We start from the raw sequence: 16,697 nt of genomic DNA, 5'->3' as shown, positions 1-16,697 counted from the left end.
AAGTTCATCAGTATCTTGGTATGTCTGGACTTCATTTATATTTATGGCGGAGTGATATTCCACTGTATGTGTATAACCTTTGCGGGGTGGGGGTGGGAGGGGAATCCTTCGTTTCTCCATTCCCCTGTTAATGGACATTTGGCTATTTCCACTGTGAACGCTTGTGCAATAGCATTGGTGCATTGCGGGAAGGTGTGTGTGTGTTTGTGTGTGTGTGTGTGTGTGTGTGTGTGTGTGTGTGTGTAGCTTAAGTTTTAAACTCAGTCAATGAGAAAACTCAATCGATGGATCATGTGGTAAGCTTGGGCTGAGCTGTAAGTGACTGCCAGACTGTCTCCCAGACTGTCTCATTTTGCATTTTCACCAGGTATGAAGGAAAATTCCACCTCCACATCCTTAGCAGCTTTCAGCTTTGCAAATGATATGAATTTTAGTCAATTGATCTCCTTCTTGTATCAGTTTGCAACTCTCTAAGGACATATGAAAGAGGACCCCTGGTGGTGGTGGTGTGCTTACTTGTTGGTCGGTGATACACAGGGTTAGCAGTTCCAAATGACCAGCCACTCCACAGGAGAATGACAGGGCTTTCTGCTCTGGAAACAGTCTGAGACTCACTGGCGCAGTTCTACCCTGACTTATAGGGTGCTATGGGTCAGCATTGACTCAAGTACACAGTGAGTTGTTGTTTGTTGGTGTTTTTTTTAAGGCTATATGAAAGGAACTCTGGTGGTGTAGTGCACTGCCCAGAGGTTGTTTTGTTTTTTTAAAAATAATTTTATTGGGGGCTCATATAATTCTTATCACAATCTATACATTCATCATTGTGTCAAGCACATATGTACATTTGTTACCATCATCATTCTCAAAACATTTGTCTTCTATTTGAGCCCTTAATATCGGCTCCTCATTTTCCCCCCTCCCTCCCCAATCCCTCATGAACTCTTCATAATTCATAAATTATTGTTATTTTGTCATATGTTACACTGTCCGACATCTCCCCCCAGCCCTCTTCTCTGCTGTCCATACTCCAGGGAGGAGGCTATACATAGATTTTTGTAATTGGTTCCCCCTTTCTCCTTCACCTTCACTCCACCTTCCAGGCATTGCCATTCTCACCACTGGTCCTGGAGGGGTTCATCTGTCCTGTCTTCCCTGTGTTTCCATTTCCTATCTGTACCAGTGTACATCCTCTGGTCTGGCCAGATTGGTAAGGTAGAATTGGGATCATGATAGTGGGGGTGGGGACAGAAGAAGCATTTAAGAACTAGAGGAAAGTTATAGGTTTCATCGTTGCTACCCTGCACCCTGACTGGCTCATCTCCCCACAACCCTTCAGTAAGAGGGTGTCCAGTTGCCTACCGATGGGCTTTGAGTCTCCACTCTGCACTCACCCTCATTTACAATGATATGATTTTTTTGTTCTTTGATGCTTGATACCTGATCCATTCAACAGCTCGTGGTCACACAGGTTGGTGTGCTTCTTCCATGTGGGCTTTGTTGCTTCTGAGCTACATGGCCGCTTGTTTACCTTCAAGCCTTTAAGACCCAGACACTATATTTTTTGATAGTCGGGCACCATCAGCTTCCTTCACCACATTTGCTTATGTACATGTTTGTCTTCAGTGATTGTATCGGGAAGGTGGGCACCCACCGATATGATTTTTTTGTTCTTTGATGTTTGATAATTGGTCCCAGAGATTTGTTAACTGAAAAATAAGCAGTTTGAAACCAGAAGCTGTCCCGCAGCAGAAAGATAAGACTGTCTATGCCAGTAAAGAGTTACATTTTGGGAAACTCACGGGGATAGTTCTACTCTGTCCTAACGGGTGGAGTTGGGTCAGAGTCGACACAAGGGCAGCGAGTTTGGAATTTTTTGGAAGGATATATGATACTGATCTCTTTTCCTATGCCTCTTTTTCATCTGAAAATTTGTTTGTGAGATGTTTGTTCAGTTCTTTTGTCTATTGTGTGAAGGGGTTGTTTATTTTCTTATTGTTGACTATTTTTTGTATCTTCTAGGTAGAAATCCTTTATCAGACATGTGTTTTTCAAAAAGTGAGCTACTGACTCAGAATCTCTATTCCCTTTTATCCACAAATCAATTTTTCTACCTTCAATTTTACACCACTCTCTTATAAAGTTTCCCAAGTACCTTTATTCTTGCTTCTTTGATCACACTTTGTGAGATTTTCTTTTATTTCCCATTGTCTCCTTTGGCACTTCCTTTGTTTTCAATAATTCCCATAGTTCTTAGATGAATCTATCAGTACAAATATAAACGTAGGTTTGCTCTCCAATCTGAAGACCAGAGGAGTGGTAGGATGCTATCACCAATATCATACATGGAGACGGTCGGAGATCATTAAAAAGGAAAGAAAGGCTCAACGGATGTCAAGGGAGACTCTGAACCTAGCGTTTGGACAGTGGGCAGCGACAGTTAGTAGAAGAAATGGTGGAGTAAAAGAATTGAGCAAAAATGTCAAAAGGCAGTCCAAGAAGACAAAGTAGAGGGATTATAATGGAATGCATGAAGGGCTGGAGGGAGGCAACAGAAGGAAGCACGTGCGTGGCAGTTTTCAAGCTAAAAGAACTTCAGGGGGAAAGGAAGCCTCAATTGCAACATTGAAGGATTCCATACATCAAAGATTCAGTGACAATAAAAGCAACACCCAGAGGCACCGGACCAAAAAGAATTGGTTGACATGCAGTCATTTCAGGAGATAACGTATAACCCCAACCCTCTGGTATTGAAGGAAGAACTCCAAGTGGCACAGAAATCTTTGCCAAAGCGTCAGAGTAAAAGATTTGACAGAAAAGCAAGGAAAATGTTTCAAGTTCATATCAAGGAGTTTTGGCATGTTGTCAGAATGCACCAATCTCTGGAGAAGGGCATCATGCTTGGCAGAGCACAAGTGAATTAGAGGGAGCCTCTCAATGCAATGGATTGACACAGTGGCTGCCCTTGTGAGGATGGCTTGGGACCAGGCATTGTTTCATTGTGTTGCAGGTAAGGTCGCTGTGATTTAGAATTGATTCAAGGACACCTACCAACAACATGCAGATAGGCTCCCAACAATTTGGCCATTTCAACTTTACATAGAGAAAAACATGAATTTTGGTTATGCTGCCACATTCTCCATGAACAGACTATGAAACCTTTAACTGAGAAAAAAATGTATAATGAGAAGTTGCTATTGAATTGTTGCTAGGAAATTCCTAAAGGAATCAGCACTCAAGAACCAATGTCGACCTTCGCTATTGTCTGTGAGATTGTTAGACTCAGCCCCTTGGCAGTTACTGGGAAAAAATAAACTGCAAAAATGCCTGCAGATTGTTCTGGTGCAAGAGCCATTATTTCTGAACGTGAACGTCAAATGTGCTTTCAACATTCTCATTATTTTTTCTTTACATTTCCTTTTGTTGTAAGTTCTAGAGATGAAGCGCAACTTTTGAAGGCACCTGATAAACCAGAAGGAACCATAAGCAGGCAGGAGCTCTGAGAAAACCAAGGCCTATCGAGCAATGTGGGAAGTTCAGCTGAGATAAATAAAATAACTTGCCCACGGCAATAACTGGTGGGCTGGAAACTTGAACATACAGTTACACCTTTGGACTGAGGATTCTTGATTTCTCACCCTTCCACTATGGGGCCACTGTTAGATACAGATAGCTGCATTCATTGATAAGGGATGTAGCTTTTACTAGAGGGAGGCAGAAGCAAAGATATGGTGATAACAAGTACATTGGGGAAAGCTTAGAATTGGTTCTTGTCGTTCCTAGCTGACCGTAATGAGACAGGAGTGAACTGGCACCAAGGAAGGGCTATGAGACAGTACAGGAAGAATATCTTAAAATGAAGACATTGAATGTGGTTTGGGTGGCAGGATAAGGAGATTACAGGGAAAGGACTGAAGTTCAGAGCAATTTATTTTAAGGTGTGACAGCGATGTTTACAGGGCAGTTTTATTCCAGAGAACCATCACAATGTGTATTGTTTGAAACGATTTCTCAAGCTTTATCTCCAAAATTCTGTGACTACCCTTTCGACCTGAATGATTGGTTCCAACCAGATTTATCTGTGGTGAAGTGAAATTTCTTCAGATGGCTTTTCTGTTGGTTTTGTATTGGGCAGGATCCCATTGTGAGGGCATTCTCTGTAAGCTAGCAGATAGGATTAGGACAGGAAGTATTCTGAATCTCCACCAGATTAGAGGATGCTCACTAGTCGCTACCCATTGTTTCCTTGGAGCTATAGTCTGCTGAAAGAAAAGCCACACCTCTCAAAGCCCTTCCTCTCTGTATAAGAGGACCATCTCAGAAGCAGGGACAATGAGAATTCCAGTGTCATCAAATAAGAAGAGTCACCATGGGAGCGCGTTTGAGATTCCTGCCTCACATATGCTCCATGTGGGGAAGGCTGGACCAGAAGTGCAGAAGCCGCTGCATTGAAGACCATGGCACTGAGCAAAGGACTTACCTGAGAGAGTGACACAGAGTAGCACGCAAGCTTCCTGGCCACAGAGGCAGGGACTAAGGAACCGCATGGCTGAGAAACTGAGGATCAGAGAAGGAGACGCGGCTGTTGGCAAAGAAGAAACACTGCTGTGAACCAGACTGTATCCTTAATGTTTTATGATCCTGATTTGTGGTAACCTGCTAACTTCCCTAATACACCTCCTTAATCATGTGGATTGCAAAGCCATTCAACTGTGACAAACTGTGGCTAGCTTTGAGAAGAATGATAATTCTAAAACACTTCAACTTGGTCCTTCGAAACCTGTACATGGATTAAAAAACAGTTGTATATGCAGAATAAGGGAATATAACATGGTTTATAATCAGGAAAGATGTGTGTCAGGGTTGTATTTTCTCACCATACTTACTCACTCCATTGATATGCTGAGCAAATTAATCAGAGAAATTGGATGATATGAAGAACACATCACTAGGATTGGAGGACTGGAGGTTATGAACAACCTGCGATGTGCAAATGCCACAACTCTGCTTACTGAGAGTGAGGAGGGCTCGAGGCATTTGCTGATGAAGATCAAAGTTAGCGACTTTCAACATGTATTTCAACTTAATGTTAAGAAAACAGAGTTCATATAACTGGAGCAATTGGTAATATCATGATCAACAAAGAAAAGATTGAATTTGTAAAGGATTTCAGCATGACATTTATTGACAATGGTTTAGTTCAATAATTCCTTTCTGCCAACAGGATTTGAATTTCAGCTGCCCAAGTATCCTAACTATGATCAATGACATAAAGTACAAACGTTGCTGCTGGCTCTTCTACATGCATTCCCTGCTTAAATAACAGAGTCACATCACAATCAGTGATTAATGGTGTTGTGTGTTTCAAAATCATTTGGTCATTTGTGACCTCACAACGTTGGTTTCGTTCGTGCACAGACAACAAAATCCAAGCTTACGTTACTATCTTGTTTCCTAGTGATAAACCCATGTAACATTTCACTGAAATAAATATTTGACAGATGGAATTGGCCAACAATTAATGAAAGTTATGCAAAGACATGAAAAGTGGTCATTTTGTCAGTGAAATTTGAATTGAACATAGAGTTCAATGTTAATAACTGCAAGACACTCAAGACGTGAAGCCAGAGGAATTTAGTGAAGTGAACCTTCAATATAAGTGAACAGTGGGGTTGTTGTTGGGACAGAAACCATGAAGATGTCGCAGAGGATCTGAGACTGGCAAACAGTTCACATGAAGGGACCTCTCAGAGATGTAACACCCAACATGTTGCATGTGTCTCCCAAATGAGGCAATTGAGCCTTTGGGGATTTTGTTCAACAACTCTTGCATTCTGAAATGACCATTCAAAACTTCCAATCGTCTTGTGGATTGAATAAAAAAGTTATACTTTGTATTTGAAGTCATAAAATTTGCATGGGAAGCATATGAAATATTGTTTACTATTTACAAACACATAAGCGGCTATATCAACTTGCCTGGAATTAATTGAGAAATAGCAAATATGGGTAGTGTCTCGTCTTTATTGCCTACTTGGTTTCTCCAATGTTGTCAGAAGCGTGTGTGTTATTAGAGTCCTTAGGGAACCCGGATGGTCGAGAATATTAAGATGTTGTGGTCTAAAGGTTGGTGTGCACATTTCATAGGTTTCTCAAATGATCTGTGCTGAAGAGGGATATCAAAGATTTGCATGGAGTCTTACCACACATAGTTAGCACAGAGTACATGTGACTTACAACAAAACACACAAATTCAATCACACCAAATTCACCTGTGCCTTATCCAACAAGATGAGCACATTGATTGCATGTGCGGATGCCATGTCAAATGGACACACAATTTCCTAAGAGATTTCTTTCAAATTCTGCATCTACTATGTTGTGGACAAATGCATGAGCCACATTTTGAACAGCATTGGAATAGTCCAGGCATGGGTTCCAGGTGTTCACTATTTTAGGCATCTCGACCATCAAAGATCTTTAACTTACCACTTTTAAAGCCATCTGTTATCATCAATTACAATCTGTACCATGATGGGCAGATGCTCAAAGAGCAGATGTTCAAAGGATAGTTACTAGATAAATAAACCCACAAACCAAAAAATGCTGAATAAAACACTAAATAAAATAGGAATGCAGATACAAGGACTGGGAATTCAAAAAGTGAGGTGTGAGAGGTATGAATGTATGCTTAGGAAAATATATAGTCTAAATGCTGTGGGGGTGAACTTTGAGGGAGGATCAAATAGGTTCTGACTCTATTTGAAATTTCTGTCAAGTTAAAGATACAATTTGCCTAGTCTTGTCCGCCCTTGCAATTGTTCCTGTTTGAGCCCATTGGTGCAGCCACTGTGCCAACCCATCTCCTTAAGGACCTTCCTCTTTTTGCTGTTCCTCTCCTTCATCAGGCATGGTGTCCTTCTCCAGGGAATAGTCTCTCCTGATAACATGTCCAAAGTGTGTAAGATGACTTCTTGTCATCCTGGCCTCTAAGGAAAATTCTGGCCACTCCTCTTCAAAGACAGACAGATCAGCTTATTTTAGCAGTCCATGGGACTTTCAATATTCTCCTCTAGCACCACAATTCAAAGGCATCCATTCTTCTGAGATTTGTCCAACTTTCACATGCATATGAGACAATTGAAAACACCATGGCTTGAATCAGCCACACCTTAGTCCTCAAGGTCACACTTGTTTTTCAGTACTCTAAAGAGGTTTTGGGCAGCAGCTCTACCGAATGCAACGTCTTTTGATCTCTTGATTGCTGCTTCCCAGAGCATGGATTTTGAATCTAAGCAAGGCAAAATTCATGACAATTTCAACGTGATGCTACCTACTGGTCCAATTGTGAGGATTTGGGTCTTCTTTATATGGAGCTGAAATCCATACTGAAAGCTGCATCCTTGATCTTCATCAGTAAGAACATCAAGTCTTCTTCACTTTCAGCGAGCAAGGCTGTGTCATCCACATGATGCAGTTTGTTGGAGTGATGGTGTACTCAATAACTCTAGGAACCTTTTCTTCAAGAATAGATCAAACAGATTTCATTCAGATATTTGTTAACTAGAAAGACTTGGTGATTCCATTTTTTTTAATTTTAACAATTTATTAGGGGCTCATACAATTCTTATCACAGTTCATACATATACATACATCAATTGTATAAAGCACATCTGTACAGTCTTTGCCCCAATCATTTTTTTCTCCTCTTTTCTTTTTTTTACATTTTATTAGGGACTCATACAACTCTTATCACCATCCATACATATACATTCAATTTATTCCTTCAGGTTCTCCAGTTCTTTGAAGATTAAAATGGTGCTGCTTGTAAGACTTAAAGTCCACACAATCCAACGTCACTTGTATAATAAAAATGGAAAAATTTACTAAAGTATATATCCATAGCTCAGTGGGTAGAGGTTCTCTTTCCTAGAATCAATCATTTCCTGAAAGATTCTTCTCTTTATGACATACCTATTCAAAAAGCCTTTCCTCTAGGCCAGTGGTTCTCAACCTTCCTCATGCCGTGAACCTTTAGTACAGTTCCTCATGCTGAGGTGATCCCCAGCCATAACATTGTTTTCATTGCTACTTCATCCTGTAATTTCGCTATTGTTATGAATCAGATGACCTCTGTGAAAGGGTCATTCGATCCCCAAAGGGGTCTCGACCCACAGGTTGAGAATCGCGGTTCTAGGCAATATGGAAAAAAGGGGAACTAAAGGTACACGTATAAGGGAACCATTAGGGCAAATGATACATTTTTCAAGAAAAAGGATATGCTCTTTGTCAAAAATATATTTCAAATATGTACCGACAAAATATTTGAGGGGAATTAAATTAATAACTCAAGAATGTAAGCAATTTATTTGTAGTTGTTAGTGGTTCTCAAGCCTGTTCTTATTCATAGCAACTTTATGTATAACCAAAGGAAACACAGCGCTGTATAACAGTTTGTATGTGCCAGCCTATTACTGTAGCCCTCGTGTCACTTCACCTTGTGGAGGCTCTTGTTTTTTTCTTCACCAAGCATGATGTACCTTTCTAGGGACTGGTCTCTTCTGATCACGTATCCAAAGCAGGTGAGACAAAGTCTCATAATATTTTGAATATTAATCTCAGGTTCTGTGACTCAAATCCATCAGATCTTCCTCTGCATTTCTTATTCATGGTCCGGCTTTCACCTGCACGTGAGATGTCACAAGCAGGTATCCTCTGGTGTTCTCTGCTTTCAGCCAAGATCCTTCTGCCATCAGCGATGATATCCCTTGAACCATGTCCTCTTACAGCTTGAATTTCTGGAAATTTCCTGTCGATGCAACCATTTAAAAATCATCTTCAGCAAAATTTTATTTGCATATGATACTAATGATATTGTCAGATAACTTCCTCATTCTGTTGGGTCACATTTCTTTGGAATGGGTCTAATCAGTTGGCCAGGAAACTGTCTTCCAGATTTCTTGACATATTCAAGTGAATGCCCCCATTTATTCGATGAAACGTTTCATCAGCTTTTAAAAAATATTCCACTTAGTATTCTGTTAATTCCTGTAATCGTGTTGTTCTCTAATAGATTAGTGCGGCTTGGAACTCTTCCTGTACTACCATAGGTTCTGGATAATACAGTATCTCTCTAAATGGTTGACTAGCTGCCACTTCTTTGTGATTCAGTGATTCATTCCATCTTCTTTTGATGCTTCATATACCATTCAATATTGTGTCTATAGAATCCTTCAGTGGTACAACCGGAGGCTTGAATTGTTTCTCAGGTCTTTCTGCTTTACATCTGCTGAGGGTGACCTTCCTTTGCAGTTTTCTAACTCAAGGTCTTTGGGAATTTCATTATAATACTGAAATTTTTATATTCAGCTATTTGTTTCATTATTTGATTTAACTACACCTCCTATCAAGTTTCAGTGTCTCTTCTGACAACCACGTTGGTCCTTTCTTTCTTCCCTTTCTTTATAATAACCTTTCCACATATCTGAGGCCCCTAATGTCAACCCTAGAGCTTACCATGTATTTTTCGTTAGTGATCAATGAGTCAAATCTGTTCCTGACATGTTTTATAAATTCAGATGGGAAATTCTAAGAGGTGAATTTTGGCTCTTATGGATTTGTTATCATTTCATTCAGCTTTAATCCAAACTGACATAAGAGTAATTTATGACCCTTTCCAGATGGTTCCTGGCCTTGCTTAGGCCGATATTATTGAACCTGGCCTTGCTTAGGCTGATATTATTGAACTGCTCTGGTGTCTCTTCCCACAGATGTACTCCATTTTTATTCTTGTGCATTCCAACTGGCAAGTAACATGTGTATTGTTATCACTCATTTTGTGGGGAAAAGGTGTTTGTAATGAAGAAGTGGTTAATCTTGAAAGAATTGATCATGTGATCTCCAGCTTTGTTTCTATCGCCAAGACCATATTTTACAACTATTGATCCTTCCTCCTTGTCTTCAACTTTTGTACTCTAATAAATACTAATGTACCATCATGACATATTTGATATATTATAGACTGAAAGAGTTTGTAGAACTATTCAATATCTTATCATTAGCTTTAGTGCATGGTGTGTAAATGTGAATAATCGTAATGTTAACTGGGCTTCTGTGTAGATAGATAGCTATTGTCCTATCACAACACTGTTCAAAAAAGATCCATTAATGTTCCTTTTGATGATAATTGGATGCCATTTCGATTGGATTTGTCATTCCTGGCATGGGAATTCATATGATTGTCCAATGCAAATTGGTCAATTCCTGTCCATATGAATGTACCAATCCCTAACATATCTGTCTTTATGTGTTCTATTTAATTTTTTTATGACTTCTAATATTCCTAGATTCATATTCCATACCTTTTGATTGTTAATGGATATTTGCAGCTGCTTGTTCTCATTTTGAATCATGCCTCATCAGCAAATGAAGCTTCCTAAAGTTTTGCTCCATCTGGACAACTACGGTCAAGCCAACTTGCAGAGGTAGCTCTTCCTTAGTGAGATTTTGGGTGCCTTCCTAAAGAAGAGTGTCTCATCTTCTGGTCCTTAGACCTGTTCTCCACGGCTGACCCTGCTAGTATTTACGATACCAGTGGCATAGCTTCCAGGATCACAGTAACATGCAAGTCACCACTGTATGACAATCTAGCAGACAAATTGTGGGATATTTTACTCAGAATTCAGAATTTTCAGAGTCTCTTATTGGTATGTGCTGTGGAGTGCATTCCAACTCTATGTAACAGAAAAACACTGCATCATAGAGTTTCCTAAGCTGTCATCTTTACAGAACCAGTTTGTATTTGTTTTTTTGGTGAAATGCAGCTGTGTTTGAACCTGTGACCTTTTAGTATTGTTTCCTTAGGAGAATAATGAGGAGCATTGCCATGATGATGGGGAAGAATTCCCTCCAAACCATATTCCTGGAGTTTTTATCACCAATGTGATTTTCAGCTAAACAAACAAACAAACTCTTCTTTACCACAAACCCCAGGGTCATCTCCTTTCCTAGGAGTAAATCTATCAAGAATGCCCTTTTGGGGTCCTTAGCGACAGTCAACACAACCTTCAGAGTTGAACCCTCTGGCTTTAGTTTTCCTGACCCAGAAGACCCCTCAGCAGCCCAGTTTCCATGGGACCCCTTTCAGGAAGGCTCTCTAACCAGATGGAAAGGAGTCTATCACTAAAAATGTATCCATAGCCATCGACTGAGCATGTTTAAATATGTTTTGCTCAGAATAAACCAGTGCAGCACATATGAACTAGAAACTCAATAACAACACTTTTTTTTGCTTATCGTTGGCTCTATTTTGCAGTATTTTATGTAAAGTAATGTGAATGCAACGTAAATGGTCAAAATGTGGGCTTTCGGAGAAAATGCTCATGACATCTTTACCTTAAAATCTCCTTATTGGTGGCACTTCTGCCCAAATCTCTTTTCTGGTATGCTAGTTATATTTGTATTATGCCTACCAATCTTCTCCATTACCCGCCTATCTGTTGGTCCTACTATGGTTCCACATACATTGCTCCAATGGTAGAAACAATATCATGGGTATTAAGAAACTAGTAGGGTCACTATTACTGACAGGTGTCCACACTGTTTCAATGGTGACTCCAGATAAAAATATACTAGGAAGAAAGGCCTGGAGCTCGCCTCCTGAAATCAGCCATGAACACCATGATCTCAACAGATTATTGTACACGACAGTGCCGGGAGATCCGCCACCTAGTTAGAAGGCACTCAAAACACAGTGACTGGGACACTACTGCCATTGTTAGGTGCTGTTGAGTCGGTTCCAACTAATAGCAATGGGATGTACAACAGAGGTTGGTCCTATGCCAGTCTCACAGTTTTTCTTATATTTGATCCCATTGTGTCAATCTACCTTATCAGGTGTCTTCCTCCTTTTAACTGCCCCCTACTTGGCCAAGCATCATGTCTTTCTCCAGATTCTTGCCTCTCCTGAACATACCCCAAGTATGTAGGACGAAGCTTCACCACCTTTGCCTCTACGGAGCATTGCGGTTGTACGTCTCCTAAGACAGATTGTTGGGGTTTTTTTACAGTCCATGGTACTTCCAATATTCCTCTCCAGCACCATAATTCAACTACATCGATTCTTCTCCAGTCTTCCGTATTAAATATCCAACTTTCACATGCACATGAGGGAATTAAAAATAGCATAGCTTGAGTAAGGCACACCTTAGTCCTCAAAATCTCTTCCTTGCTTTTCAACCATTTAAAGAGATTGTGTGCAACGTATTTATCCAACACAATGCATCATCTGCTCTCTTTCTCCAGTTATCTTGATGTGAACCACTGGTCCTGTTGTGATAACTTTCATTTTCTTTACACTGAGTTCCAATCTAAATTGAAGGCTGAAATCCTAGATCTTCATCAGCCAGTGCTTGAAGTGTTCCTCACGCTCAGCCAACAAAGTTTTGTCATCCGTGTGCGTATTGCAGGTTGTAAATAAGCCTGCCTCCCATCTTTATGCCACATGCTACTTAATAGAATCTAGTTTCTCTGATGATTTGTTGAGCCTTCAGACTGAAGATGCAGCGTGAGGGGATACAATCCTGAAACACAACTTTCCTTGTTTACACCGTGCAGTATTACCTTGTTCTCTTTATACAACTGATCCATATAAAAGTTTTGCATGAACATAATCAAGAATTCCCCTTAATCTCAAGTCTATCCAAGGTCATGATCCACAGAGACAAATGCCTGTGCATAGTCAATAAAACCCAAGTTGACATCTTTCTGATGTCCTCTGCTTCCAGCCAAGATCTATCTGACATCAGCAATGATAACCTTTGTTTCTCATCTTCTGCATCTGGCTTGAACCCCTGGAAGTTCCCTGTCAATATACCACTGCAACCATTGCTGGATGATCTTGAGCAAAGTTTTACTGAGATGTGATGTGAATGACATTTTCTAGTTTGAGTATTCTATTGGAATACATGAGGCCCTGGACTAGCTAGAGCATGGTGGTGATTGTGAGGAAGTCACGGGACCTAGCAATAGCTCGTTCTGTGGTACAGGAGTCACCATGAGGTAAAGGTAATGGTAATGAACAACAATCGGGTTGTCTTTCATTTCCTCCAAACAATGGAAAGGCTGACGAGTGTTTAATGGATGATCTAGTTTATATAATGGTGACATCCCCAAAGTATTCATTCAAGTGAACATTTATCAGGTTACAAAGAAGGACAAAAGGACAAGGAAAACAGGTTATACCCTTTCACAGGAATAAATGTTGATTTCAACTTTGGCAGCAAGTTTGGAAATAAGGTGCAAGAGAAGTAGGGAATCAATAATGACAAAATTTTTTAAAAACATCAGTGTGAAAAAAATAGCAAAAAACTCCAGGTAGTTATGAAGTTTCCAGCATAAAAATTAGCACTATACTTCATTTATATGATAGTGCCTTGCAACAATTGCATGTAAGTGTAAAGTAACTGGAATTTTACTTGATGGGAGTAGGGGACTTTGCTCTTGCATGGAATCTTGTAGCAAATTCAGGTGCAAAATTAATAGGAATGTCCTAATTCATCCATCGCATATTTCATTAGTGATTAATGGTCTCGTAAGCGGCAGCATTTCTTGGATAGTGTCAGAAGTAATTCTGATTATATTGTTAGCTGATGTCATCGAGTTGATTCTACCTCACAGAGATCCCAAATGCGCAGTGTCAAATTGCACTCCATAGGATTCTCAAGGCTGTAACATTTTTTTGGAAGCAGACGGCTTCCCGTAGTATAATTGGTGGGTTCCAACAACCAGTCTTTTTGGTTAGCTATTCAGCTCTGAACCATCTTCCCTTTGTGAAAATCAAAACCAAACGTAGTTGCATCTAGTCAGTTCTGACTCGGAGTGACCCTATCTGACAAGGGTAGAACTGCTGCACTGGGTTTTCTAAACTAACTTTTTTATGGGAGTAGAAAGCCTCATCTTTCTCTCATCGAGAAGCTGTTGGTTTTGAACTGCTGACCTTATGATTAGCAGGCCAACTTGTAACCACAATACCACCAGGGCTCCTTGTACCCTTTTGTTTAGCAGGCCATGATGTCAAGGCCCTCTGGGTGGGTGTGAGCAGACAAACGCTCAGTTAGCAGACCTGTACATAGCCATTCGCATCATGCAGAACCTTCTGATTTTGATTATGTAACTCAGTTGTTTTGGCAATTAACAATAACAACATCAAGCAAATTTAAGAAGTCTACAAGCAAAAGAGAATCCAGTATAAGAAGTTGGGTTTTTCAGGAAAAGTTGCCTTCATCTAACTCCAGTGCACTCTGTACTTTGAAGGTAGTTGCAGTTGCTTGATAGTTTTTTAAATCCTTCATTTATTTGAAAGATAATAGGAGACTTATACCATAATGTAATAATTATAATTAACATTTTTTACACAAAACAGTTAAATATGACTTTGGAAGCTATTGGTTAGCTAACGCTCCCTTTCTAGTTTCATTGAACAATACTTGTGATTAAAATTTAATTTTGCATAAGTTGAGTCTTTAGTGTTCATAGACAGGAATTACCGGTTCTTTTAAGCTAATAAATGCTATTTTAAAATGTGAAGCAATGTCTCTTTGAAGCACAATGATAATTGAATCCACTTATACTATAATAATAAATCCATTGAGTATGGGTAGCCTTGAAATAGCATCAAAATATTTGTCAATTATGAAAGCTTGGGCTAATGTTGGAGTGTCCTGTAATTAATTACTCAGTTTCTCAGAAACGCATTAATCACAGGCTAGATCACAACTGTCTATATTAATTTGAACAATATTGAAGGGATTAAAAAAGATGATTTTAATATATTTTAAATTTCAAAGAGCATTCACTTCTAGGGACATTTTCCCCAACTTTTTGGCATAAGCTCCTTTTACAAATTTCTCTACCAAGTTACTTAGCTTCTGTTCATGTATCTCCACAAAATATAACATAATATAATAAATATAATATAATAAAATAAACATATCCACCAGCATTCAGTAAATTTCAACTCATTGTGACACATGTTGTACAACAGCACAAACACTGCTCTGCCCTGCCCTTTCTTCTCAACCGGAGCCAACTCGGAGGCCTTTGCTACAACCTCTGTGTCAGTTAATCTCATTGCGAGGTTCCTCTCTTTTATTGAGTCTCTATCACGCATGTCCTTCTCCAGAAACTGGTCTCTCCTGCTAGCATACCCAATTCCATGGGATGAAGTCCTGCGCACCCTGATGCTGAGGGAGATTGTGGCTGCACAGGATGCCCCTGTCCGATTTATGAACAATTTCTACTTGTCCTTTAATGTTAGATGAACGTGCCCTCACTTCGAATGGTCAAACCAGTTCCTCCTCGCAGCAAGCTCTTCATGATGATCCTCCTCTTCACTTGCTGGACTCTGAGATTTTCCTTGCCTCAAAGTCAGACTAAATAAGAACATGTGTTCCAACTTCCCTCCCTTAGCTTCATTCCTGGAATTGTTTATCCAGAGGTCTCAGCCAGGTGGAAGCAGGGCAGAGAATTTATGGGAGCTGCTAGAGCAAGCTGAGCTGGGGGAGGTAAGTGTAGAATGAACTAGAATCCAGGGCACTGCCCATAGCAATAGACAATGCCCCTCCAGGATACCATCAAAGCAATTCTGGTTCTTCCTCCCCCCACTCCCTTCCTTCCTCCCTCCCTCCCTTCCTCCCTCTATCCTAAATGTAGTTTAATGCAAATTTTAGTTTAGATCATATGTTTATACAATTGCAAATTCATGAAAGATAAGCAATGAAAATATTTCCTCCCACTGTATTCCCTAACTAATCAGTTATCTACTCCGGTAGACACCAATTATATATGGATTTTCTTTTCTTTTTGCCCCCCCCCACACACACACATTGCTACAAAATCATGGAAACGTTTAGTAAACACATATCATACTGCAAAGCCATTTTTTCTCCACGTGCTCTCTAACGAGGTTAGACAGGTTGTAGTCGCCTACAACACTTGTGTAGGTGTAGTTCCCATCGTTCTAACCTGTCTCTGAAGCATTCTGCCCTCTTCGATTTGCACTCCGTCCAAACGGCAGTTCTGGCAGCCTCGAGGGACTCAAATTGTATTCCTTTTAAATAAGAAACTGATATTAATTTATTGGTCCTCACCAGCCCCCTGTGCCCATCTAACAGGATTAATGTCTTGATAAATATACATTTCTTTAAAAAAAATTTTATTAGGGGCTCATACAACTCTTATCACAATCTAAATATATATTTCTACCCTCACTTTGAAGTGATATTTTCTGAAAACAGAATCACCCTGGTGTGGAAAGCATTTCAGACTTCTCTTTAATATTTATTCCCTAAGGATTGACATGGAGTGTCAATCAACCCGACGCTGACTCATAGCAACCCTGTCTGACAGAGGAAAACTGCCCCCATGGTTCCAAGGCTGTAAGCTCAGAGGAAGGAGACGATGCTATCACTCCTCTGTGAGCCGCTGGGGACTTAGAAGCAGGCACTTCACCAGTTCACCCCAAGGACTCTTTTGCTAGCGTCATAACCCAAACGCCAAACTCGCTGCCACCGAGTTGATTCTGACTCATAGTGTGCAGGACGGGGAGCGGTTCCCATGGCCTTCAGAGACTGCAGTTCTTTACGGGCATAGGCTGTCTTGTTCTCCTGCTGAGAACTGGAGCTTTCAAACTGCGGCCTTTG

This window comes from Tenrec ecaudatus, chromosome 11 (assembly GCF_050624435.1).
Source record: "Tenrec ecaudatus isolate mTenEca1 chromosome 11, mTenEca1.hap1, whole genome shotgun sequence".
Taxonomy (NCBI): domain Eukaryota; kingdom Metazoa; phylum Chordata; class Mammalia; order Afrosoricida; family Tenrecidae; genus Tenrec; species Tenrec ecaudatus.
The sequence above is the reverse complement of the archived record's forward strand: the minus strand, read 5'-3'. Positions refer to the sequence as shown.